The sequence below is a fragment of the Dermochelys coriacea genome, chromosome 2 (assembly GCF_009764565.3).
Source record: "Dermochelys coriacea isolate rDerCor1 chromosome 2, rDerCor1.pri.v4, whole genome shotgun sequence".
Classification (NCBI taxonomy): Eukaryota; Metazoa; Chordata; order Testudines; family Dermochelyidae; genus Dermochelys; species Dermochelys coriacea.
In genome coordinates this window covers 131,801,648-131,827,168 of record NC_050069.1, presented here as the reverse complement: position 1 = coordinate 131,827,168, position 25,521 = coordinate 131,801,648, and positions in this window count along the sequence as shown.

Here is a 25,521-nt window from a genome sequence, read left to right as displayed (position 1 = left end):
TACCTCAGAATCCTTAGACTGTTCTTGGAAGAATGAGCTAAACCCATCAGAGTGTTTTCTCACTGCACCTTCTTAACTAAGTGCATCTGTAACCACACTATGCTTTCCAGGTTTATGGTGAACTATAAAAGTGTATTTAAAATCTCTTCAGGATTTTGCTTTGTCAGGGATCACTGTAGAGTACTGTGGTCTATATAGCCTATGAATAACTAGCAATTATGGATGATAGGCTTGAGTGCCTCCACAATATCCCAACATTCCACAGATGTCTCAGTCCCCTAAGCCAATATCTGTATTCACAGCACCATGCTCAATCCACTCAAATACAAATCTAACATAGTTCTCCGATATATCATATTCCCACAAGTGAACAAGTTAGGTCGGAGAGTTTAAACACGATGTGATTTAGCAGTCTTTCTCCGAGGCCCTTTGGTCTTCTTCACTCAGAATTATTTTTCCCAAATCTGTAGAAGCCATGAAGAACTACAAACCATTGTACTGCCTCTAGGTTTGTAGGACTTTTCTCAAAAAGAAAAGGAGTACTTGTGGCACCTTAGAGACTAACAAATTTTGTTAGTCTCTAAGGTGCCACAAGTATTCCTTTTCTTTTTGCGAATACAGACTAACACGGCTGCTACTCTGAAATAGGACTTTTCTAGTTCTTTAACTTCCTGTCCAAGGAAGTTTATATGGGACCTTGTTAAATGGCATTTGTTTGTCTAACTCCTTAAGGAGAAATACAACCCTCTAAGTCCCCAAAAGATGTTGCTTCCATATTTTATGGAAACTAGTGCTGGCCAGAAAATGGAAATCCCTTCCCACACAAAAATAATCACATTTTTTGGGGGGAAATTCATCTCAAAGCGTGACAAAAAGTCTAAAACATTATTTTTTTTCACAGGAAGGGATTTCTTGAAAAAATTAATCTGGGGAAAGCCAACATGGATTTTTTTGTCTTGCTGGCAGTTCACTTGAATAAATTTGCCCATTTCAATTTCTCCCTGCAGACAGAAAGACAAATTGACAAGAGCCTTCCAAGTGAGCTGTTAGAGGCAGTGTGCCCTGTATTTCTTCATCTCTGCCTCCCTCCATCCCAAGCTTACCTGCTGGAGAGGCAACTGGGTGGCAGGGAAGCAGAGAGCTGGAGTGCTCATAGGTTTTAAGGCCAGAAGGGACCATCGTGATCATCTAGTGCGATCTCCTGAAATCACAGGCAACAGAACCTCATCTACCCACTCCTGTACTAGACTCGTAACCTCTGGCTGAGTTACTGAAGTCCTCAAATCTTGATTTAAAGACTTAAAGTTATGCAGAATCTACCATTTACTCTGCTTCAAACCTGCAAGTGACCCAAACCCCAAGCTGCAGAGGACGGTGAACCCCCCTGGGTCTCTGCCAATCTGACCTGGGAAAAAATTCCTTCCTGATCCCAAATATGGTGATCAGTTAGACCCTGAGTATGTGGGAAAGACCCACCAGCTAGACATCTGGGAAAGAATTATCTGTAGTAACTCTGCACACTCATCCTTTAGCATCCCATCTCCAACTGGAGATCTTTGCTAACAGCAGTCACGGATGGGCCATATTCCACTATAGGCAATCTCATCAGACCATCCCCTCCATAAACTTATCAAGCTCAGTTGGGAAACAAGTTAGGGTTTTTTGCCCCCAGTACTTCCTTTGGAAGGGTGTTCCAGAACTTCAGTCTTCTGACAGTTGGAAACATTTGTCTAATTTCAAGCTTAAACTTCTTAATGGGGAGTTTTCATCCATTTGTTCTTCTGCCAACATTGACCACTGATTTAGATAACTCCTTTCCCTCTATGGTTTTTATTCCTCTGATGTATTTCTAGAGAGTATCATATTTTCATGCAGCCTTCTTTGGGTTAGGCTAAACAAGCCAAACTCTGTGAGTCTGTTCTCATAAGGCAGGTTCTCCATTCCTCTGATCATCCTAGTAGCCCGTCTCTGCACCTGTTCTAATTTGAACTCATCTTTTTTTTAAAATGGGAGACCAGAACTGCACCCAGTATTCCAGATGAGGTCTCACCAGTGCTTTTTATGATGGTAACAGCACCTCTCTATCTCTACTGAAGATACATCATCTGATGCATCCTAGGATTCCATTAACTTTTTTTATGGCCTTATTACATTGGTGGCTCATAGTCATCTTGTGATCAACCAATACATCCAGGTCTTTCTCTTTCTCTTCCAACTGATAAATTCCAATCTTATAGCAAAAAATATTTTTGTTAGTCCCAAAGTGAATGACCTTCCACTTTATACTATTACATTTCATCCCATTTCTATTACTCCAGTTTTCAAGGTTGTCCAAATCTTGTATGATATTCTGGTCCTCTTCTGTATTGACAATACCTCCCAACTTTGTGTCATATGCAAATTTTATTAGCACAATCCCACTTTTTCTGAAAAGATTATTAATGAATATGGAAAATAAGATTGATCCAAAGACTGATCCTTGACAAATTACACTAGTAATCTCCCTCCAGCCTCCCTCACCTTTCAGCATGATCTGTTGTAGTCTCCCCTTTAACCAACTCCTTACTTACATTTTGCTTCTCATATTAATCCGCATCTTCTTCAATTTAACTAATAATTACCCATGTGGAATTGTATCAAATACCTTACTGAAATCCAGATACATTAGATCTACTTGCATTTCCTTTGTGTAGAAAATCAGTTATCTCAAAAAAAGAGATCAGGTTGGTCTGGCACGATCTACCGTTTATCTCTAAATCCTTAACCATTTTCTCTTTCAAAATTTGTTCTAAGACTTTGCATACAATTGAGATCAGAACAAGCCACTAGTTTCCCAGATCACTTTTTTCCCTTTCTTAAATGTAGGTAGTATATTTGCAATTCTCCAGTCATAAGGTACAACCCCCAAGTTTACAGATTCACTAAAAATGTTTGCTATTGGACTTGTAATTTCCTGTGCCATTTTCTTTAATATTTGTGGATGGAGATTATCTGGGGGCCCCCAATTTAGTCCCATTAAGCTGTCTGAGTTTGTTTTCCAACTTGGATGTGGTAATTTCTACTTCCATATTCTCTTTCCCATTAGACACCCAGCCAATGACCCCAAGTTCCTCATTACTCTTTTTTAAAACTCAGGCAAAGTATTTGTTTAGGTGTTGGGCCATAATTAGATTATCTTTAAATTCCAACCCATTCTCAGTGCTTAGTGGTCTCACGTCTTTTTTCCTTGTTTTTTTTATTTATATGGCAGATCCCAAGCACTAATCCAGTGAAGCCTCTGTTACCTTTCTTCCTCAATGTGATTTTGATCTGAACAGATTCCATTTCATCCATTCCATCACTTCTAATTTCTTTATAGTCCACCTTGCCATTAATATACAATGCTATTCCACCACCTTTACCTAACTTTAAAGGTAGTTAAACACTAGAACAAATTACCTAGGGAGGTTGTGGAATCTTCATCATTGGAGATTTTTAAGCACAAATTAGACAACACCTGTCAGGGATGGTCTAGAATATTTACTCCTGCCATGAATGCAGGGGACTGAACTAAATGTCCTCTCAACATTTCAATTATGCAAAAAACGTTATTTTCCATTGGAAAGTACTTCTGACTTAAAATTCCTAATCAGCTCCGATGGAAACAAATTAAGTAGTCTACATAAATGCAGGTGTCTCCAATTTTCAAGACTGTTAATTACCTGATGGAATGTCACAGGCATATTCTTCAGTCTGTTATTATTATTTATATCACTATAGCACCTAGGAGGCCCAGTCATGGACCTGGTCCCCATTGTGTACAAATAGAACAAAAGGATAGTCCCTGTTCCAAAGAGTTTGCAGAATGGCCTTCCTCTGATACTAGAACAATCTCCAGAGTGTCACAAAGAAATTTTTTTCTCTTCTTTCACCATTTCAGTTTGATGGTATTCAGGCAGCAAATCAATATTTCTAAATGTTCTTGCTCCTGCAATCTTAGTCAAGCTGTTAGATATGTTAAGGTGTGGGTTGCCTGCCTTAAACTGACAATTAAGTCTCCTATGGCAAACATACATTGCTCCGTCTCCATTAAACTTCTAGACAATTACAGTTGTGGAACATAGATTGCTCAATGAGACCATTCTCTAGCATAACTCTTAAAAGAAAAAAAAAAGTTACCTGGCATGGTAGGTGGGATCTGTTATATGACCTACCTCATATAACCTCATGGAACACTTTTATGTTTAAGGACTGTCCAATGCTGCACTCAGTCATATCTGCCCAGTTGTAATATTCCATTAGAACATGTTGGTATTTTGTAGAAACAGATATTTGAATTGCTATCTTTCATTCCTTTTCACTGTGGATACTATCAAGTCTGCTCAATCATTTACTGAATGGGTTGCTTTATAGTCTTGGTTCCTGTGAGCTTGTGAGACAACGTTAACATGCAACTTTGCCCCCATGTTCTAATGTTTCACTAGCTGAACATTTCTGCCAGTCATGTTGATTGCTCCTATGTGCAATTCTTCTTCTGGAGCAGCTTAAAACAGAATTTGGCTGAATTCAGGCCACCCTATTAAGAGGAGTTTGACACGAGCAGCACATTGCACTAATGTGCTCTGTGATTTTCGCCACACATTAAACTAACTTGGACCCACCATCATCTACTCTCAGGTACATTGCTAACAATGTAAAAATATATTTTTAAAAAACCTAACAGTTACTGCAACATGACAACTCAAATACTTATCAGCCTAAGTGCACTAAAGAAAAAAGCCTTAAACAAAAATTTGAGTCAGATTATAACCCTGACCTCATCCCATAATATATTTTTTATTTTGTTCTGATTAATATACATTAACTTTCCATTCAAGTATAAGGAAATCTTATTCATAACCTGTAGGTATTTCTTTAAAAAATATATTTTTGTAGTTATTCAACCTCTTGGCATTTTATTTTGTTCAGACTCCAAAAACAGTAATCATACATTATAAAATCTACTTGATCGTATAAGAGACTGTCAGATATTTTTCACACTGAAGTCATTTACCATTCTTTATTTCTCTGTGCCACTAACGTTGGGGAACTGTCCTTTTCCAAAAATGAGCTATTGCACATCTGGCTGCAAACCCATTGTGTTATCAATGAGTCCTTCCCCAAGTCAATTCTTACTGTAAACTAGTAGAACTACTATGGGCTTAATCCAGTAAATATTGTGGTTTTCTGTTTAACACTGGCATACAAATATTTTTTTAGGTGTGCTATTTGAATAGTTGCTGATGAAGGCATACTGTCACACACACTAGCACAACTACTCACGCAGTGTAGATGGGTCCTCTTGGTAAAACCTCTAGCTTTTGAGGTCCATGCTCTTGAATTAGACAATTATTTTGGGTGGCCTAAATCCATTTGGCCTGGGTTGCATTTAAAAATTAATTTCCATTGTCCCATGAAAGGGAATCTATGAATATCTTAACATGAAGATCCTTTCTGTTTGTAGACAAATAACTAGGGCAAATAATTTAATATATTGCTCACATTAACCTAGCAGGAGGTTTGGAATTAACAGATGCAAATGTTAAGGGAACATCATTCTTTGCTTTCTCATTCACAATCCTGTACATGTTTCAGAGTAGCAGCCGTGTTAGTCTGTATTCGCAAAAAGAAAAGGAGTACTTGTGGCACCTTAGAGACTAACAAATTTATTAGAGCATAAGCTTTCGTGAGCTACAGCTCACTTCATTAGATGCATCCGATGAAGTGAGCTGTAGCTCACGAAAGCTTATGCTCTAATAAATTTGTTAGTCTCTAAGATGCCACAAGTACTCCTTTTCTTTTTGTGAATCCTATACATAACCATCTGATTCACAGGCTTAGTCAGTACTTTCTTTTCTTCTTCACCAACAGATCATGTAGTTTTCCCATTAAACCTTCTGTAAACAGACTTTTCACATGGGGCTCCTTCCTTGCTTGTGTCTGGGCAGAGGCACTTTTCTGAAAGTTGATTTGAGACTTAGTGCACCAAGTTTTGATTCACCTGGACCATCTCTTGTTTGCTAGTACAGGTATAGCTATATGCAACAGGCACTGGAAAAGAAACATGATTATGTAGGGGATCACCTGCTTGGAATTTCCTGGCATGCTATGTCTTCAAATTTCAAAGAGCTAGTCCTTCTTTGGAGTAGCTGTATGAACTTTTACTTAACTCTTTATCTGATCCACAGTCACTGAGAAGCTGGTAGTAAAAGGCCTTTGCATCACCAAAAATACTACCAGATACTTACAGTAATTCCCGATTCAGACCACTCCTTCAGAGAGATTAAAAATTCAGCATCTGTTAAGCACTCCCAAATTCCACAGTCATTTACATAAACTCTTCTGGTTAGGAGGTATTTGGCCAAAGGAAACGTTGTCCAGTAGTTAGAGCACAGGCCTGGGATTCAGGACACCTGTGTTAAATTGCATGCTCCACCTGAGGTTTCTCAGGCAAGCCACTTACTTTACTCTCTTTGTGCTTTGGTTTGGTTTCCCTATCTATAAAGTTTTACTTCCCTAACTGACAGGGGTGTTGTGAAGATAAATGTATGAAAGATTTTGAGGCACTCAATACTACAGTAATATGAACCATATAGAAATCTCAAATACAGAAACTGTATGCCTCTGACACAAAGGGGCCTCCATCCTGTTTGGTGCTTCTAGGCATAATAATAAAAGCTGGTAAATTTCTATTGTTTGCTAGTTGCAACAATTATTTACCTTGGTGGAAGAAATGTATTGATGACACTGTAAGGCGTTGAAACACAGACACAAGTGAAAACCTCTGACAGGAAATTCATTTCAAAACTGGAAATGAGCCCAAGACATAAATTTCAGATCCAGATATAAACTTTGTAAAATTTAGAGTATGGTTCAAGCCTACCTGTTTTATATCAGTAATCATACATGCACACCGGACTATAGTTTGGCCTTAATGTAAAGGCACAGCACCACCAACTGTTAGAGGTGCTATTTATCATGATAATATCTTATAGTTTTGTCTTTGTTAGGAAGTTTGTTTTTTCTCAGAGACAGGAATGTGAGTAGTATCACTTCGGGTGTAAGGATCTGTCTGTACTGAGGGCTTGTTTTCACTATCAGGGTAAGTCAACCTAAGTTATGCTACTCCAGCTACATGAATAAAGAAGCTGGAGTTGATGTAGCTTAGGTAGACCTACCGCAATGTCTTCACTGCTCTACGTCAATGGGAGACGCTCTCCTGTCGACTTATCTTACTCTTCTTGGAGATCTGGAGGACCAGGATCGACCAGAGAGTGCACTGCCATCGATTTAGCAGGTCTTCACTAGTCCCGCTAAATCGAAACCCACTGCATTGATTGTAACAGCATTGATCTCCCTGGTAGTGAAGACAAGCCCTCAATAAGAAACAGTGTTTGCAGAACTACTTTAAACTATGATCCCACTGTGGATAAGCAGAAATGAGGGAGTTAAGGATTCAGAAGCTGTCTTTATCTAAGCTAAGCTTTTATGAGTATCTCTAGGGAGTATTTACATTTGATTCACCAGTCTTGAGAGGGATCAGACACTGAAATTTGCTTTTTGAATACCAAAAAAGGCCCTAGCTTATAGGGGATTTATCTAAAGAAAGGTTTGACCATTTGTTATGCAAAATAATTGAATGTCTGCAGAGAAAGTCATCCTATGTTGTCATAAAAATAATGTATTTCTATATATAACCTGAACTATTGAGGTAACTTATTACATCCCACTGTCTGGCACTTTAAAATTGTACAACTTTGTTGAAGCTATCTGAAAAGAAAAAAGAAAAGAAAAGAAATGCTTTACATAACAATATTTACCATTGAAATAGTTGCAGAAATTTAAAGCATCAATATGTAAAAACAAACACATACCTCTAAACACCACAATACTTAGACAATTATAATATTTAATAGGAACAAAGGGGAAGTCTGCATCCTTCATCCATTTCTCCATCAAATTCATTTATATAACTTAAGTTAATTGTGTTAAAATAATAAATTATTTCTTAGAATGTAAGCTCTGCCTTTTTTGTATTTGTAAAGTGCTTAGAACAGTTGAGCCCTGGTACCTCAGTTCTATGGCAACATAAACAAACAAACAACAATAAAAAATGTCCTCAATGCAAGCACTTGAATCTTTCCTACAAAACCTTCTAGTACCATTCCACAAATACAAAAAAGAATCTTTTCTCTGAGATATTGTCCAGTGGAATATCACTTACCTTTTCCTAATCTTCGCACAACAATTTCATACCCAATTTGCACTTGAAGGACATGTCTACGACTGGCCCACAGTTCAGACTATAGGGGTGTGAACATCAGTGTGCATCAAAATGCTGCACTTCAATTCCCCGATTTGAACGTTTCAGACATGAACAAAAAGGGTCATACGTCATGTTAATGTAATGTAGTCCTGTTTGAAGAGGACTAAGTTAATGCAAACTAGGAAACTTTTAGTTCATGCCTGTAGCATCCACACAAGGGAGTTATAACACAGCACTTTGGTGTACACGACTATTCACACACATATAGTCCAAACTATGGGGCAGTGTTATCAGAAGGCTACAAAATACCATCACTGTATAAATGGGTATTTCTCCCCTTCTCTCTAAGCTTTCAGGTTGCTAAAAATGGTTCAAAGTTTTGTCAGATTCTTTTAGGTCACATGGTGGAACTAAACTCTTACCTCAAGTTATATCAGTAGAGTGCCTTATACCGCTAACTTTTTGAAAGTCAAACATGCTGCAGCTACTGAAACAGCAACTTAAACGTGTAGCTCTTCAGTTGTTCACCATTATATATATATTTGCAGAGTCCTTTTTTAGCCCCGTCCTGCTTTGCTATGCACTTAAGATTTAGTGTAACCATCATTATCAGCAAACATAATAAAATCTCAGAGGATTTGGAGGTACTATATTTGTAATTGTGTGTGCTCTATGTGAAAGAGTCAGCATATACGCTGACTTATGCCAACACCATTATTAATTCTTCAGGTACTGTACGTAGCTTCAGGCTACAGAAAATAATTTACTCAGAAAAGCAATAGGGACTTTCACAAAAGCCTATCATGTGAATAGTTTTGTTTTGTTTTTTAGCTCTAAACACAAGTGGACAATAGTTTCAAGGTATTAAATAGCAAATATCTCCAAGCAGCATTATGTTTATTACCTATTGCTCTGTTAAGGTATGATGTTCCTTATTATATTTATTACAGTGTGTGTTTTAAAATCTGCTGATTTAGAAACTGGCAATGTTGTCTCGCCTCCTATTACAGCCTGTCAAATAATTTAGTTGTTCTTCCCATAGAGTTGTAGAAATGCATGCTAGAGAATTTAGTTAGCATTGCAACAGAACTGACTGCCTTGACATGCAGCAGAATTCCAGGGGCCCTGAAAATACAACAGATGAGTCACTGGAAAATACTGGAGTTGTTACAAATGTACAAAGCTAATTTAAATTGATGCATCAATGTATTATGCTTTAAAACAGAGTAAAATAAATCTTCCTACTGCAATGCAGGGAAAAAGGTGAAACTTCAAAAGGTCCTATTTGCACCAAAAAATTGCAGAAACAGTAGAGTTTTTTTCAGGAATATTACAAAATTCTGCAAGGGAGAAAGGTGGTGACCCTCAAAAGCCATATGTTCTAGTGGGTGAAGCACAAGTCTAGAAGGCCAGGAGTCCTTGAGTTTTCTTTCTATCTCCTTTGCCATAGATGAGCAGCACATATATGAAGTAGTTAATATTGTTCCCATTTAGTGATAGGCAAACTAAGGCTCAGACACACATCAAGCTCACACAGCAAGTAAGTGTCAGAACAAGAATTGCCAATAGTCCTTCATTACAAGGGATGTCCCTTATTTTTTCCTCTGTGTACAGCAAGATCAGGACTTGCTGAGTTCTCCAAAAAGCAACAAGAAATACTCTTGGTGAATGTAGGTGAGTAATTAATTATTAATTATTAATTATTATTAATTATTATTACTATTATTATTATCAGGAAGAGGGGTGGGGCAGAAGTGCTAAGAAAACAGTCCCTTATTTTTGAAATACGTTGGCAACCCTAGCAGAACCAGGATCAGAAGGCAAATTTTGTAATGTCTAGGCCTTTACCTAATTCGCTAGATCACAGTGCCTCGTAGGCACTTGCCTCTCTCTGGGCCATATTTTCTCCACATTTAAAATGACAGCAATGATTTTTACCATAAATACACTATAAATATATTCCCATGATAGATCTTGGTACTTCAACCACAGGGAGAAAACAAAGTGCATAATGGGAGATGTAGTCTGGCCAGAGAGTTGGGTCCTTAGTGGGAAGAGGGCTAGAGGGAGCCAGAACTACAACTTCTATAAGGCATCATGGCAGTTCAGACACACACAAAGACTGATGTCCATCTTAAATGAAATCTTTTGTTTTGGGTCAACTACCCAATCTTAGACATTTTGATTCAATCAAAAGTATCATAAAAAACTTCTTTACATTTCCAAATAATTTTTCCAGAATTTTATGTTATTTAAAAAGATGTGGATTTTTTTTACTTTTCTGCTCAATGGAAGACCGCCCCCCCACACACACATCCCCCAAACAGGGTGTCAAAATGCCAAAGTTTCCCACAGGATGGAAATTCCATTTTTCTCTCAGCTCTAGGGACAAACAAACTTCCCCAGAGATTCCAGAGCATGATGACAAATCAACAGTGTATACTATTTCAGGGATGTGACAATTGATTAATATGTGAGTTCATTTAGACTCAGTTAAAAATGATTAACCATGGTCACATCAATAAACTAGATAGAAAATGGGATCATTAGGGCATTTTTCAGCTAGGTCAGAGCACAGCAGTATATAAAAATACTGCAATTTAAAAAGAACCTTATTTTGCTAATGTTATACAATGGCATAGTTATTCTGTAATTTAGCACGCTCTTTTCCTATGGTCATACAGCACACAATTGTAAGAACTACAGGTGGCAACAAACAAACCACATTAATTGGTGTAAAAGCTGATGTAAATTGCTTCACTCGAAAACTCGGTTGTTGACTCCACAGACACAAAGCAGAGCTGCTGAAAACTCAGAGCTCCAAGGACTTGTCTTCATTGTGGACATATCAGTTGCTTATCTGAGTTAACAGCTAGGAATGTATAGTAGCAATAGGTCTACGAGATAAACTGGGTCTTTATGATTAAAGGGTTCTATAAGTAAGTAATGAAAATCTTGAATTCAATATGATATTTACTGAGAGGCAATGGGGAGATTTAAGGATGGGAGAGATAAGATGGTAAACACTAGTCCCAGTGAGGGTTTGAGCCATTATATTTTGAATGAATTTAAGATGAGAGGTACAGTAGCCTTCAGGGATGCATACAAACTAAGAATTAAAATAATCAGACTAGAAAATGCAAATTAATTTGTCAATCTGTCAAGTCTCTTTAGTCAAGTAATAGTAAAGCTGTAACAACATCAGTTTGAATAAGGAAGAAATTTTGAAGAAATTATTAGAAACATCACCTAAAATTAGAACAGAAAAGAACACCAAACTTTTTGGAGATTTAAAAAAATGTTGGTTATTTTTTTCTGGTTTTGTTTATATTTTTATAAGACTGTATGCTTCCTGTTTCCCTAAGGTTCCTAAACAGAAATACTACAAAAAGAGCAACTCGTGTCAGTATCTCCAACTCATTAAAGAGACATATGTTATTTGAAATCTCATTAGAACCTGTTTCTCATGAGATTTTCAGCCAAATTCCCAGAGCAAACTATGTTAGGCTAAATCTTTGAAAAAGCTTCTGAATCAGTTGGAAGGCTAATCCAAAACATAATGAACCTCTAAAATGTCCATGATTCACTCGTCATTGTCAATATTTAAATGTTTAAAAAAAAACTTTGGAAATTCCATTCAAAACTTTGGAAATTCAAGTAGCAATGAATAAACATCAGCCTGCTTATAGAAGCAGGTCAGGATTGAGTATCCCCATTTAACTTCAGTTCCTAATGTAATTGGTGCTTCTACCAATACTCAGCTGGCTAATTATTTTTCAGTGGTAACTAACTCCTCAGCAGGAATTCTTAACACAGATACTTTCATTTACCAAATTGTCTTTGTGATAATTTTCTGTTTGTTGCTCATGAGGATTCCCCACTTTTGATCATTAATTTTTTCATTTTCCACATCCTCCTGATTATGCACAGTGAGGAGAGACAATCTGGATGTCCCATCCCTCATTCTGCAAAATGGGTATCAGGACTAACCCTTCTCCCAATAATTCCAGCAGTATCTTATTCTTTATTATTTTTGTTTGTTTTTCACATCACTTAGCTGTTTGAGCATAGATGATTCACCATTTGGTGACTTTCATGTCATTGGTAGCTTCAGTCTCTGTATTATTACACTAGGTTTTCCTTTTTATGTACCAAGGCAAACATTCTTAAACTTCTACTCCTGGGTACAACTTCCTTGCCTTGAAATGATTGCATTTTTAATAGTAAGCAGCACCTTTTTCACAAGCCTCTGCAAGGAAGTATAATGCAATATAACTATCACGTTTATTACATAGGCATTATTTTGATACTGTACATGAAATAAGTCTGAAACTATGGTAACATTCACTACTGAAACAACTACCTATTAACAAAAGGAACATAAGAGATCACCGCATCTCCAAATTAGAGAATTATGACAATAACTTCACACCAGCAATTAAAAGTGCCATTGTCAACATTAAGGAGTTGTTCACACAGAAAGAAAGTGTTCCCTCAGGGAACAGATGGCCAGGATCCCCTGGGGGACTAACATGAAAGGGAAGGGAGTCCAGGAGAGCTGGCTGTATTTCAAGGAATCCCTGTTGAGGTTACAGGGACAAACCATCCCGATGAGTCGAAAGAATAGTAAATATGGCAGGCGACCAGCTTGGCTTAATGGTGAAATCCTAGCGGATCTTAAACATAAAAAAGAAGCTTACAAGAAGTGGAAGGTTGGACATATGACCAGGGAAGAGTATAAAAATATTGCTCGGGCATGTAGGAAAGATATCAGGAGGGCCAAATCGCACCTGGAGCTGCAGCTAGCAAGAGATGTCAAGAGTAACAAGAAGGGTTTCTTCAGGTATGTTGGCAACAAGAAGAAAGCCAAGGAAAGTGTGGGCCCCTTACTGAATGAGGGAGGCAAGCTAGTGACAGAGGATGTGGAAAAAGCTAATGTACTCAATGCTTTTTTGCCTCTGTTTTCACTAACAAGGTCAGCTCCCAGACTGCTGTGCTGGGCAACACAAAATGGGGAAGAGATGGCCAGCCCTCTGTAGAGATAGAGGTGGTTAGGGACTATTTAGAAAAGCTGGACGTGCACAAGTCCATGGGGCCGGACGAATTGCATCCGAGAGTGCTGAAGGAATTGGCGGCTGTGATTGCAGAGCCCTTGGCCATTATCTTTGAAAACTCGTGGCGAACGGGGGAAGTCCCGGATGACTGGAAAAAGGCTAATGTAGTGCCCATCTTTAAAAAAGGGAAGAAGGAGGATCCTGGGAACTACAGGCCGGTCAGCCTAACCTCAGTCCCTGGAAAAATCATGGAGCAGGTCCTCAAAGAATCAATCCTGAAGCACTTAGAGGAGAGGAAAGTGATCAGGAACAGTCAGCATGGATTCACCAAGGGAAGGTCATGCCTGACTAATCTAATCGCCTTTTATGATGAGATTACTGGTTCTGTGGATGAAGGGAAAGCAGTGGATGTATTGTTTCTTGACTTTAGCAAAGCTTTTGACACGGTCTCCCACAGCATTCTTGTCAGCAAGTTAAGGAAGTATGGGCTGGATGAATGCACTATAAGGTGGGTAGAAAGCTGGCTAGATTGTCGGGCTCAACGGGTAGTGATCAATGGCTCCATGTCTAGTTGGCAGCCGGTGTCAAGTGGAGTGCCCCAGGGGTCGGTCCTGGGGCCCGTTTTGTTCAATATCTTCATAAATGATCTGGAGGATGGTGTGGATTGCACTCTCAGCAAATTTGCGGATGATACTAAACTGGGAGGAGTGGTAGATACGCTGGAGGGGAGGGATAGGATACAGAAGGACCTAGACAAATTGGAGGATTGGGCCAAAAGAAATCTAATGAGGTTCAATAAGGATAAATGCAGGGTCCTGCACTTAGGATGGAAGAATCCAATGCACCGCTACAGACTAGGGACCGAATGGCTCGGCAGCAGTTCTGCGGAAAAGGACCTAGGGGTGACAGTGGACGAGAAGCTGGATATGAGTCAGCAGTGTGCCCTTGTTGCCAAGAAGGCCAATGGCATTTTGGGTTGTATAAGTAGGGGCATAGCGAGCAGATCGAGGGACGTGATCGTTCCCCTCTATTCGACACTGGTGAGGCCTCATCTGGAGTACTGTGTCCAGTTTTGGGCCCCACACTACAGGAAGGATGTGGATAAATTGGAAAGAGTACAACGAAGGGCAACGAAAATGATTAGGGGTCTAGAGCACATGACTTATGAGGAGAGGCTGAGGGAGCTGGGATTGTTTAGTCTGCAGAAGAGAAGAATGAGGGGGATTTGATAGCTGCTTTCAACTACCTGAAAGGGGGTTTCAAAGAGGATGGCTCTAGACTGTTCTCAATGGTAGCAGATGACAGAACGAGGAGTAATGGTCTCAAGTTGCAATGGGGGAGGTTTAGATTGGATATTAGGAAAAACTTTTTCACTAAGAGGGTGGTGAAACACTGGAATGCGTTACCTAGGGAGGTGGTAGAATCTCCTTCCTTAGAGGTTTTTAAGGTCAGGCTTGACAAAGCCCTAGCTGGGATGATTTAACTGGGACTTGGTCCTGCTTTGAGCAGGGGGTTGGACTAGATGACCTTCTGGGGTCCCTTCCAACCCTGATATTCTATGATTCTATGATTCTAAAGAAGCAATTACTACTCTCAATTATAGACAGACAAAATGATTAAAGTAAAATAAAAATGAAAATACCAGATACACCCTGAACCATGCTTGATCTAAAGCTTTTATAATACTAAAAACAGGTGCAGATAACTTCTGTCCTTGTGTTATGTTTTCTAAATTCAATGAGAAACCACATACCTGTACTATTTGCATGGGTGTGCAGTTTTTTTTAACCTACAGGAGGAAATCACGCATGAATAATGAAGTCTGAAGCTCTGTAATAAAGCAGAGAAAGAGAAGTCTCAGTGATAATATTGCTTTTGTTATCCAAAGACAATTCCTTGTTCAATATTAGATGAAAACAGCTCTGAGCTGTTACTAGTGTAACATGACGTGTATTTATTTTAGATGAAGGAAAAAAGTAACTAAAAAGTTTAACAAAAAAATGAAGTCAGCATGAAATACCACAGTGGATTTTATGCTCTTCAACAGGCTGTATCTGAAATGAAAACAAAATGGCTGTGCCTTTAACATACTCTAGATTCCTAAACGCTTAAGTAAGTGGAAACACAGAAATCAAAGGGATAACATAGTTACGTGCCACTCTCTCCTTATTTTTTTTCATTTTCAAGCTCCTCCCCACTTGAAATTAAAATTAAAATATCAGCCACACCAGAACTAGAAAGAAACCTTGCAAGAAAATTTCTTCTGAGGAACCCTGCAGGACAAATTTGCAAACTCTATTCTTACATATTCTCTCCCACCTTAAGAAAATACAATAATTAATTATGGAGTTATGGCCCTTACTCAGGCAAACTGCTACTGAATTCAATGTGAGTTTTCTCAAAAGTTAATATACAATCCAGTCACAGACCTGGTCCATCATCTTTACTCATGCTTATTCCTTGTTGAATCTATACCATTGATTTCAATGGGACTACTCACAGAATAACGTGCTTCTTGGGGTAAGGGAAGCAGAACATGGCCCAGTATGATTAAGCACTATACTCCCTTGCTACTTGATGGTAAACATCTGATTATTTTGCAGTCAACACGCTTATGTTGCAAGGCAGTTCAAATAAAGTGACCTTATATGCTGGTTTTGCTTAGACAGTAGCATCTTTTATATGATGTTTTAGTGTACCAAGGAACTTCTTTTGGGAAACTGAAATGAACGATGCGGACATTTAAGTCAAAACAAGGGATGAGGTTTTTGATAAATGTGTACTTTGCTACACCAATTTAGATTTGCTCCGGGTGTAGCAGGCACAAAGTCCAGTGGAACAAGAACACAGTGTTTGGAGTATGAGTAAATACAAATGCACTCTCAGAACTATTTTTTTTATCAACGTGAATATTGAAATCACTTTAGTTAATGTTTCATGATAAATTCATTGATAAACCTAAATTACTCAGGAAAAAATCCTCCTCTCTGAGAAACGTGCTCCAAGTCAAAAATTGGCATTTAGCAAGACATATTTAGAAAATGTACTTTCAATGCATTATTTTTAGGGTAAAGAAATACTCATAAAATGAACAAAATTAGTATTGTAATTTTGAAAATGTAGTCACCTCAAGCATAAGAGAAAATAAAAGCAAAATCCTATGGCACACATCCAATAGGATTCCACTTATGTTATCTAGAAAGGAGGCAAAACCAGGAGTTAAAAAACTTCAGGTTTGCAGCTCCAGTGCCTGGAACATTTCTGGATAGCCTGGATATTTCTAATCACATCTATTTCAGTGTGTGCTTGGATGTGTGATTCAGATGCTAGGTTCAAACAATCTATTCTGACCGGCACGTTCTTCCGTGACACACACACTGTACATACACACACCTGAGCCGAATAAATATTAGCCTCACTAAGAATGCACCATTACAAGCAGAAGATACAAGAGAGCCATAAGCCATAAACAAGTGCCAGAGTAAGCTGTTGACAAATATGTTTCAAGACGCAAAGCTTAACTGTATGTAACTTAAATGTAAGGTTACATTTCAAAAATGTGTGTGTAAATTGGATCAAGAAACCCAAACCCCAAAACAAAACAAAAAAGGCAGCAGCAGCTCAGCAGTTTTAGTGGACTCTGAACATTTCATAGCTTTTTTTTTTTTTTTACAGACCAGTTGAGTTTTAGCAGCCATAGCTTTTTTTTTGGGCATGGGTATTTTTTTAAGACTGTCATTTCCTAAGGCCCAGTTATTATTACTTTGATTCATTTTTATCCTCAGAATAAAAATATATTTGCCAGGAATGTTTCCATACTCAGATAGCTATTTTTGTTGCTGTGTTAAATTCATACAACAAGAGTAATATGATTGGTAATGAGGTAAAACAGCAACATGGGATAATAAGCCAAAATGAGAGCCAATGAGCACAATTCCCACATAACTGCTCTCACTACATTCAGGTTGCTGCAACATCATTATTTTCCATGTTCTGGTTTTCCAAATTACCAAATAAAAAAAGAAATCATTTTTCAGTTTGTTCTTCATTAGCAGGACATAATTTAATCTGGAAAAATAATCAACATTGACAAAGGAAATGACGTCTATCATAGATGCGGCTGCTTGATGGAATTTAACAGGGCAGAGAGGTAGGAAGTATTCTAAAATTATTGTAAATTCATCTTTCTAAATATGGACAAAACAAAAAACGTGGGGGAAATAGTATAAAAGCTATGGTTCTTCATATGTGAAATGAGACATATTTAAGTTTAGAATACATGCAAGTGAACTGCAAGGATTAGATATATATGTGGTAAACAGCTATGCACCTCATCTCTAATTTACTCCTTTGAATTCCGTGTAGGTTGATAGTGACTATTGATTCCATTGTGAGTCTCATGATTTTTGGCTTTCTTAAAGCCCCAGCTCCTGGTGTCATTTGATTATCTGAGAACATCAACTTTAATTTAAAATACAAATGAAAAGAATTTTCTAGTCCTTATGGCTGCGAGAAAAAACTTTAAAATGTGACCAGAATGTACCCTGAAAAAGTCTCAAAAACCAGAAGGCAAATAAAATGAATGACAGGGTTTTTTAAAATGATTTTTAAGCCAATCTCATTATATTTTTGTAAGGGAATGACTCATGATTTTTTAATGTTTGGGGTTGGCAATCCCCAAACCAACTATCATTTAACAGCTGTTCTGTGGCCTGTTGTGAAATGAGTTGATGGTCTGAGTCTGGTTCCTAGTGAACAGGAGTTCATATCACAATAAAGCTCAACACAGTTGACACTGAGGAGCAATTTTGTTTGGCAGTCATACACAAAAAAAGTCAAAGGCTATTCATGTAAGCCAAACTATCATTCCTCCAAGTTAGAATTGACGTACAATGGTGAGGCGATATGGGGTATCCTCGGGATTTTTTTGGTATAGGTCTGGACTGGGACTAAGAAGATCAGTCATAAATTCCTGTCTTTGCCCACAGACTTCTTGTGTGACCCGGAGCAAGTCTCTTAATCTCTATGTGGCAGAGTCACCCATCTGCAAAATGGGGATAATAATACTTCCTTTCATTCAGTCTTTGTCTATTTAGATTATCAAATCTTGGGAGTGGAGACGTTTTCAGATTTGTGCAGCAGTTGCACAACAGACAGTGGGCAGGATGGAGGAGCTATGGGACCAAATCTGCCCCTGCATGCTGAGATTCCTCTCAGTACCAGAAAGCAGGATGGACCCAAAGCTCGCCAGCAGGGAAGGGTAAGGAGTATGTACCCGGGTAGGGAACACAAGGGCTTCTGAGATGGGGGATCCCTGGCCTAAGATTTCTGGAAGATTGGGCATTGGGGCTATTGACCAGTGTGTGGGTCAGGCTGGTGTGGGTAGAGACACCTAAAAGGGGAATATGAGGATCAGGCTGGTGGGTGGACAGTGCATACCATATGAAAAATATGTGGGGGTGGCCCTGACAACAAGGCCCAAATGACAAATGCACATTCTAGGCATTATTGTAAAACTGAATAATGATATACTTGCTTTGTGTATTTTAATCTCTAGGTTTTTCAACAGCATTAAATCCACTTTTGAGTATTAAAATTGCATCATATAAATAAAACAATAACAATTAAAAGCCCTGAAATTGTGCAACCATTGAACTATTCTTTTCAATAACCATCTTGTGAAATGTTCCATCATAGAAAATAAATGAAGTTTAGAGAGTCCTGCTGAAGAGTTCTCTCTCCTCTCTGTTGACTCTTTAGCTTACTAAAAATGTAATGAGATTACACGGGAAAAAAAACAGTTGGGCAATGCACACATTATATTTGATAAGATATTGAGTGGAAATATGTAGGGGGCGGGGAGTAAATCAACTTGTAGTTCTACCGGTGAGTATTAATACTTTTTGCATTTGGCCAGATATCCAGGCTACTCATGATTTGCAAAAAAATCAGGGCTCTACTTGTTTGCTATCAAAATTAATCAGCTTACAAATACCATGCCAACAGAAAATTAAGAAGTGCGGTGCCAATGGTTCCGTATAAGCAGCTATAAGTCATCATATGCTTTAGGTGTCTGATTTATTATCCTCTGTTTAATCTACACTGCTCACCCCCATTGGTAAAGAAAATGGTAATATCCTTGATTTGATGTCAATATCCTAATTCTGATGTGAGCAAGAAGATTAGATTCATTTGTTCACAGTGAATCACTCTTAGAAAGCCTGCACATAAGGGTACCAGGTTTGGGCACTCTAAAATGTACATCACTAAATGGAAGAGTTCAGGTTTCGAGCAAACCCTTCTGACTGAAGCTAAGATTCTAGCTATAACCTGGAAAGCAGGAGGAAAAGTCCTTGGCAGAGTGTCCTACCTAAACTAAAAAACTAATAATCTCTTCCCCAAGCTGAAAACTACATAGAAAGAATTACAAGAGACTGAAGAAACATATCTCTAGGATAAACAGCTCTCTGCCAAATTACGTAAGGAATGAGTCTGCCTTATCTCGACATATCCCAACACACACATTAGCACCACAAAGGAAGGTCCTGTGAATGCCCAAGAGAATCCACCTGATGTTGTTGGTCTTTTCCAGCCCCAAACACCTTTACTTACACCCTGTAAAAGAAAAAAATAGCTACTGTATTGCCAATTTTTTTTCCTATCTTTTTTTCAGATCTGAAGGCATATTGTACATCAACTTGTCAGACTATAGGTCAGTGCTCCAAAAGAGTGGTTCTCAACCTCTCCATACATACTGTGACCCTGTGTTACCAAAAGAAAAAGTTGCAGGATCCTCTGCACCCCATTTAGATATAAGGAAAAGGGAGAGTGTTCACAAGCAATCTGGATTTGTTTATATTTCTGCTCTCAGTTTGAGAACTCAGGCTCTAGAAAAGCCCAACTTGCCAATATTTGTTTGCATACCCTTCCTTTCTTTTCCTTTTTTTTTTTTCCTTTCTAGCATGTCTGGTTGTCTTTTTTTTTCTTGTTAGAAATAATATCAGAGTCACAGAAGTTAGTAAAAAATACATATATTAGGCAGCATCCTTTATTATTCTACACACCCTATTGCTATTTGGACCTATGTTAGTCAGCCAGGCTCCCTGATTTCTGCACTGAAATTAAAATTCTGTAGTATTGTTAACTGATCACAAAATCATCAGGCAATACACAAAAGTAAAAAAATACACTGCAAAATTGAGATATGACAACTTGAAAACTTGCCTTCTTACAGCAAGTTGGTCAAACACACACAATTGCATTTTCACAGCTTTTTTGTAATAGTGCAATACTACACAGTATGTATGGGCTGCAAAACTACTGTCACTTTATAGTCTAGTTAGAGGTGTCAAAAAGCTCCTTCCAGCCCCCATCACTACACAACCTATGTTCATTTTAATTAGTTAAAAGAAAAACGACAGCTATAATTGTTAAAATGATTATTGCATTATGGTCCTGATCTAAATCTATTGATGTTAGGAGGGAGGTTTCCATTGATTTCAATATACTTTTGGACTAGGCCTTAATACAACATTCATATCAACATGCACTTTATTACATATTTAACCAAGTTATGTCCTAATGACACTGGAAGCACAAAATGTGATAGCCAAAACTATTCCAAAACATTGTGTGTTTTAAACACAGCAGCTCCTACAATAGATATAGGCTTAAGTCTTTTCAAATGGGGACTATGAAATTACAAACTGCAAACGCTAGCCTGCAAAGAGTGTGATGGGAATAAAGTCAAAAGAAAACATGAAAAGCTAATATACCTTAGAGGAAAAAGTATACAATTAGTGGATGCAACCACATGTAACAACGAAAAACACAAACCATAGGAAAAAAGGAAAAAAATCTTAAAAAACCAGGAAAGCTCTTGAAGAAAAATATACAAACATACAAAAGAGCCAGTGCATCCAAGACATGAAGAAAATATTGATGGGGTAGTTATTACATATGGCAAAATGAACATTCTTTAAAAAAAAACCTCTAGGAAAATATATTAAAGTATAAGGTCAAAAACATTAAATTCAATTAAAAATTGAAGCAAAACAAAACTCATTTGCAGTTGGAAGCTGAAACTAAAGACAGAATATACTGTGCTAGAATCTACCACCCTTACTCATGTTGAATATTTCACATCACAAGTGTCATTGTTACCTTTTGTGATTGTATCTGCTATGCTCAAGCACAAAGATTAGTCTATATTGTACTATCCCCAACAAACATATACTGCATTTCCATCCCAGAACAAAACTGATGCAAGGATAACAGAATGATATAGGAAAAGTTTGTGTGGCTTCTGTCTATGTTTTGTGGATTAAGTGAGAATTTCATTTTCCAGAGACATTAATCTTTCACCTTTTCACAGGCACTAAATTAATATTTAAATTCGAACAAAAAAACATCAGGATGATAAATGAAAATATTTCTCATGTCATTAAAAAGTTAGGGATGTCAGAAGTGAGAATCAGTTGACTGACATATTGCATAACCAATATGTCTATGTGTAGCTAAGCCGTGTTAGTCTGTATCCCCAAAAACAACGAGGAGTCTGGTGGCACTTTAGAGACTAACAGATTTATTTGGGAATAAGCTTTCAAATCTGTTAGTCTTTAAGGATCATATGCCATGCCATCTAGTCAATATGTTTCACTATCAACAATGATGTAGACTCACAAAAATTGCAACCACAAATAAGTTCACATAACATTTCTCAGTGATAAATAAAGTCTGTTTATAATATTTACAAGTGGATATTATGGCTGAAATTTTAAGATGTTGGTGGCTAAAACAAGGCATGTAAATGAAAATGGTCCAATTTTTCAAAGACACTGAGCATCCACAAATACAATTTATGTCAAATGGAGCATTTATGGGCATGCAGCATCTCTGAAAATTCAACCACAGTGTTACCTACTGACGTGGATTTAAGTGATTATTCTTTTGGCACCAAAGTTTGACATAATTTTTTTAAAAAACCTCCTGATCGCTCTTAATAGAGATGGTTCAATTGTTGTAAGTGTATTCACTATCAAAGGACAGAGGTTCAGTCTTGTGAAGCATGGATCTCCTATGAGCTGATGAGTCTCCTCAACATTCTTTGCAATCATAGAATCATAGGGTTAGAAGGGAGCAAAAAAGTCATCTAATCTAACCCCCATCATTACAGTATCAAAACCAGAGAGTGTATCTGTATTTTCTCGAAGCACATGGGGGTTACTGGTCAAATTGGAAAGGGAATAATCCCCAAGATACTGCGTTATGGAGAAGTAAATAACAGTCATTCGGCTTAATGAAGTTTTGTTGGAAATGAGTGGATGATAAAGGCCAAGTAGCTGGCAGTATTCCCACACATCGTTAAGGCATTGTATTATGGAACTCTCTCAACATATCCTATGCTAGAAACTTGGAAATAAAGACTGAGACAGGGAATGTTGTCAAAAACAGGAATCTTTGTTTAAAAAAAACAAGATTTTAATTCAGTTCTGTCCCCCTTAGTTTTTATTATTATTAATAATTATTTTTTATTATTGCTCAATGTTCAGATTCAGCAAAACTTTGAAAGGCTTAATTTTTAACTGCATACTGATGCTCCTCAGAGAAAAAGACATAAAATAATGTCAACAAGCAGGATTTTGTTTAGAACACTTTTTTTATAAGGAATCCTTCCCCCTCCACCACTTCATGAAATTCTTTAAATACATCCCAGATTAGTAAATATACCTAATCTCCAACTCACCATTTCTGGGGCTCATAATGGCTGTGTTGTATTGTGATTAAAATATCTAAACAAGAACAACAAAAAGACCTTGGGCTGAAAAGCCTTTGGCAATGACTTTAGACACATGGAGGGTTTCCTGGCTTTTTAATTTTACTTATTTTTCTACAGTTTACAAAATGTGCAAACCGGCATATTCCCTTGGCACATGATTAAAATTAAAAACAGTACATCCATTAATAACAGTTTTTACATACTGACATAAAGCCAATTTTCAGGACTCAACCAACAAATACTGACACTTCAAAGAACAATGAATTCAAACTTGGCTATCTTATCTCCTCAGGCAACATCCTGGGAAGGAATACGTGGGTCTTGCAACCAGCCCTGAATGTCAACAGGGTCATGCTCCCTTGAACCAAAAGAAGAAGTGAATTCTAGAGAAAAGGGCCTCTCACTGAAAAAAGCTCTTCAGTGATCTGACTACCATTTATAATTGGGGGCTGCACCTCCGCATATGAGACCTATGATACCACACAAGTTGAGGTAAGACGTAGCCAGGACTCAAATCACATAGAACAACTGCAAATATGGAAAGATATCTTAGGTTGTCTCTTTACCTTGAATCAGGTCTGTTAATTCTTACAAAGAGAGTGACTTGGATATTTGCTGCAGGGTTGGTTTTTTTCAGATTATTTTTAAATGTGAACTCCCCTAGACAATAATCTGAGGAATTTTTCTGTCATCCCCTGAATCTGGTTATTGGCCAGAACAGATGTTTAAGTCTCCATACATCATGTTGCATCCTTTCCTAAATCAGCTAAAAGAGACATTGATGGTTCTTTCCTTCCTTAGATACACAAATCATGGACTTGACCATTGATTCCTAGAGATGGAATGGCCTTTTATTGCCTGAGTGTAACTGAAAATATTTGCTTCTTGTCTGGACTGCAGATGTAACAATACTCAAGGTCAGGAATGATTTCTAAATATTTGGAATTGTTTATTTAGATTTGCCCTTATCACAATCTCTGGGTGCACTTAAGGAAATATTAACGTTTCTGAACAAAGTGACTTTTGCCGTCTCATAAACTTGACTGTCAGACTTTTTTCATGGGTTTCCAAATCTATTGACATTCTCATAAAGTGGACATAATATTTGCAGAAGTTAATGACATTTACCAACGCACTGCCTGCAAAATTTCAATCAGTTCAGTAGATGTATTGCCAGGAATTTGTACACTTGTGATGTTATACTATGTCTGTGTTTTGATATGCAGAATATAAATATTACATGAAATATTTATCTTGGTATATTTTTCTACCAGGTGCATTATCATTCATATATAAATTAAGAATAGTTTTTACTTAACTTTTAAAAATCTACCCTAGAGCCTGTATCAGTTAGTGAACATACAGCAACAGTATTCATGGTGCTCCAGAAGAGAGCACCATTTAAAGTACTGTGCCTTCATTTTTGATAGCATTTAAAGTGGCATATGACACTTGTATATGGATGTAAATGAGAAAGTGTTCCAGAAATATGCCAAATATACTCAGTATGAAGCAGCAAAATGCATCTTGGCTAGTGGGGGAAAAACAATCAAGACACAAAATACTTCTTTCACTCTTGGGGGTGTGATAAGGATAACTTCTTTAATGTTTGTGAGGTGCTTGGATACTATGGGAATGGGCACTACATAAGAACCAAGTAGACAGTATATATGCTTAAAAGACTTCTTCAAAGGCCATTTGCCACTCTCTAAGAAATTGCCTTCCTTTCTATTAGATTTTTTTAGACAGCCATTTGATAGAAATTTCTTCATCTGAGGGTTTATCTTCTATTAGCTTTAGGAATAATGCATGATTACCTTCTAATCTCAGTAGCAATCACTTTGGGAGGGAGCCATATCCAATATTCCAAAGAGGTGTTCTTTAAAATAAAGGCAATCATAAAAGGGGTGTTAATATATTTGAAATGCAAACTGTAATTAGCCTTAATCCACAGAGAATGAGGACACAAAGTCCTATGAAAAAGGGGGGAGTACTGTTTATATCAGTCTTGTTATTCTTTTAAAAGTAAGACACTTGCAAAAAATAAGTCATTGGATGGCCATTTGATATAGTACATCGAGGTTTGAGGCTCAGATTGGAAGTCAGTGACAGTTTGGAACTACATCATTTATGACACATTGGATGACATTTGCAATGTTTAGTGCTGCATTGCTTTATGTCATGTCACATTACATCGCATCATGTTGATCTTGACATGTGATGGAAAAGTTAAAAAGATATATGGCAGGCACAGAATACATTGCCATGACAACATGAACGTGTAGTCTAAAGATACCATAAATGACAGGCAGAAGTAAATTGAATAGACATATAATATACTAAGTGTGTGTCAAATGAAGAATATGACATTTTAGCAACTACTTAAATTACAATTAAGTGGTTTG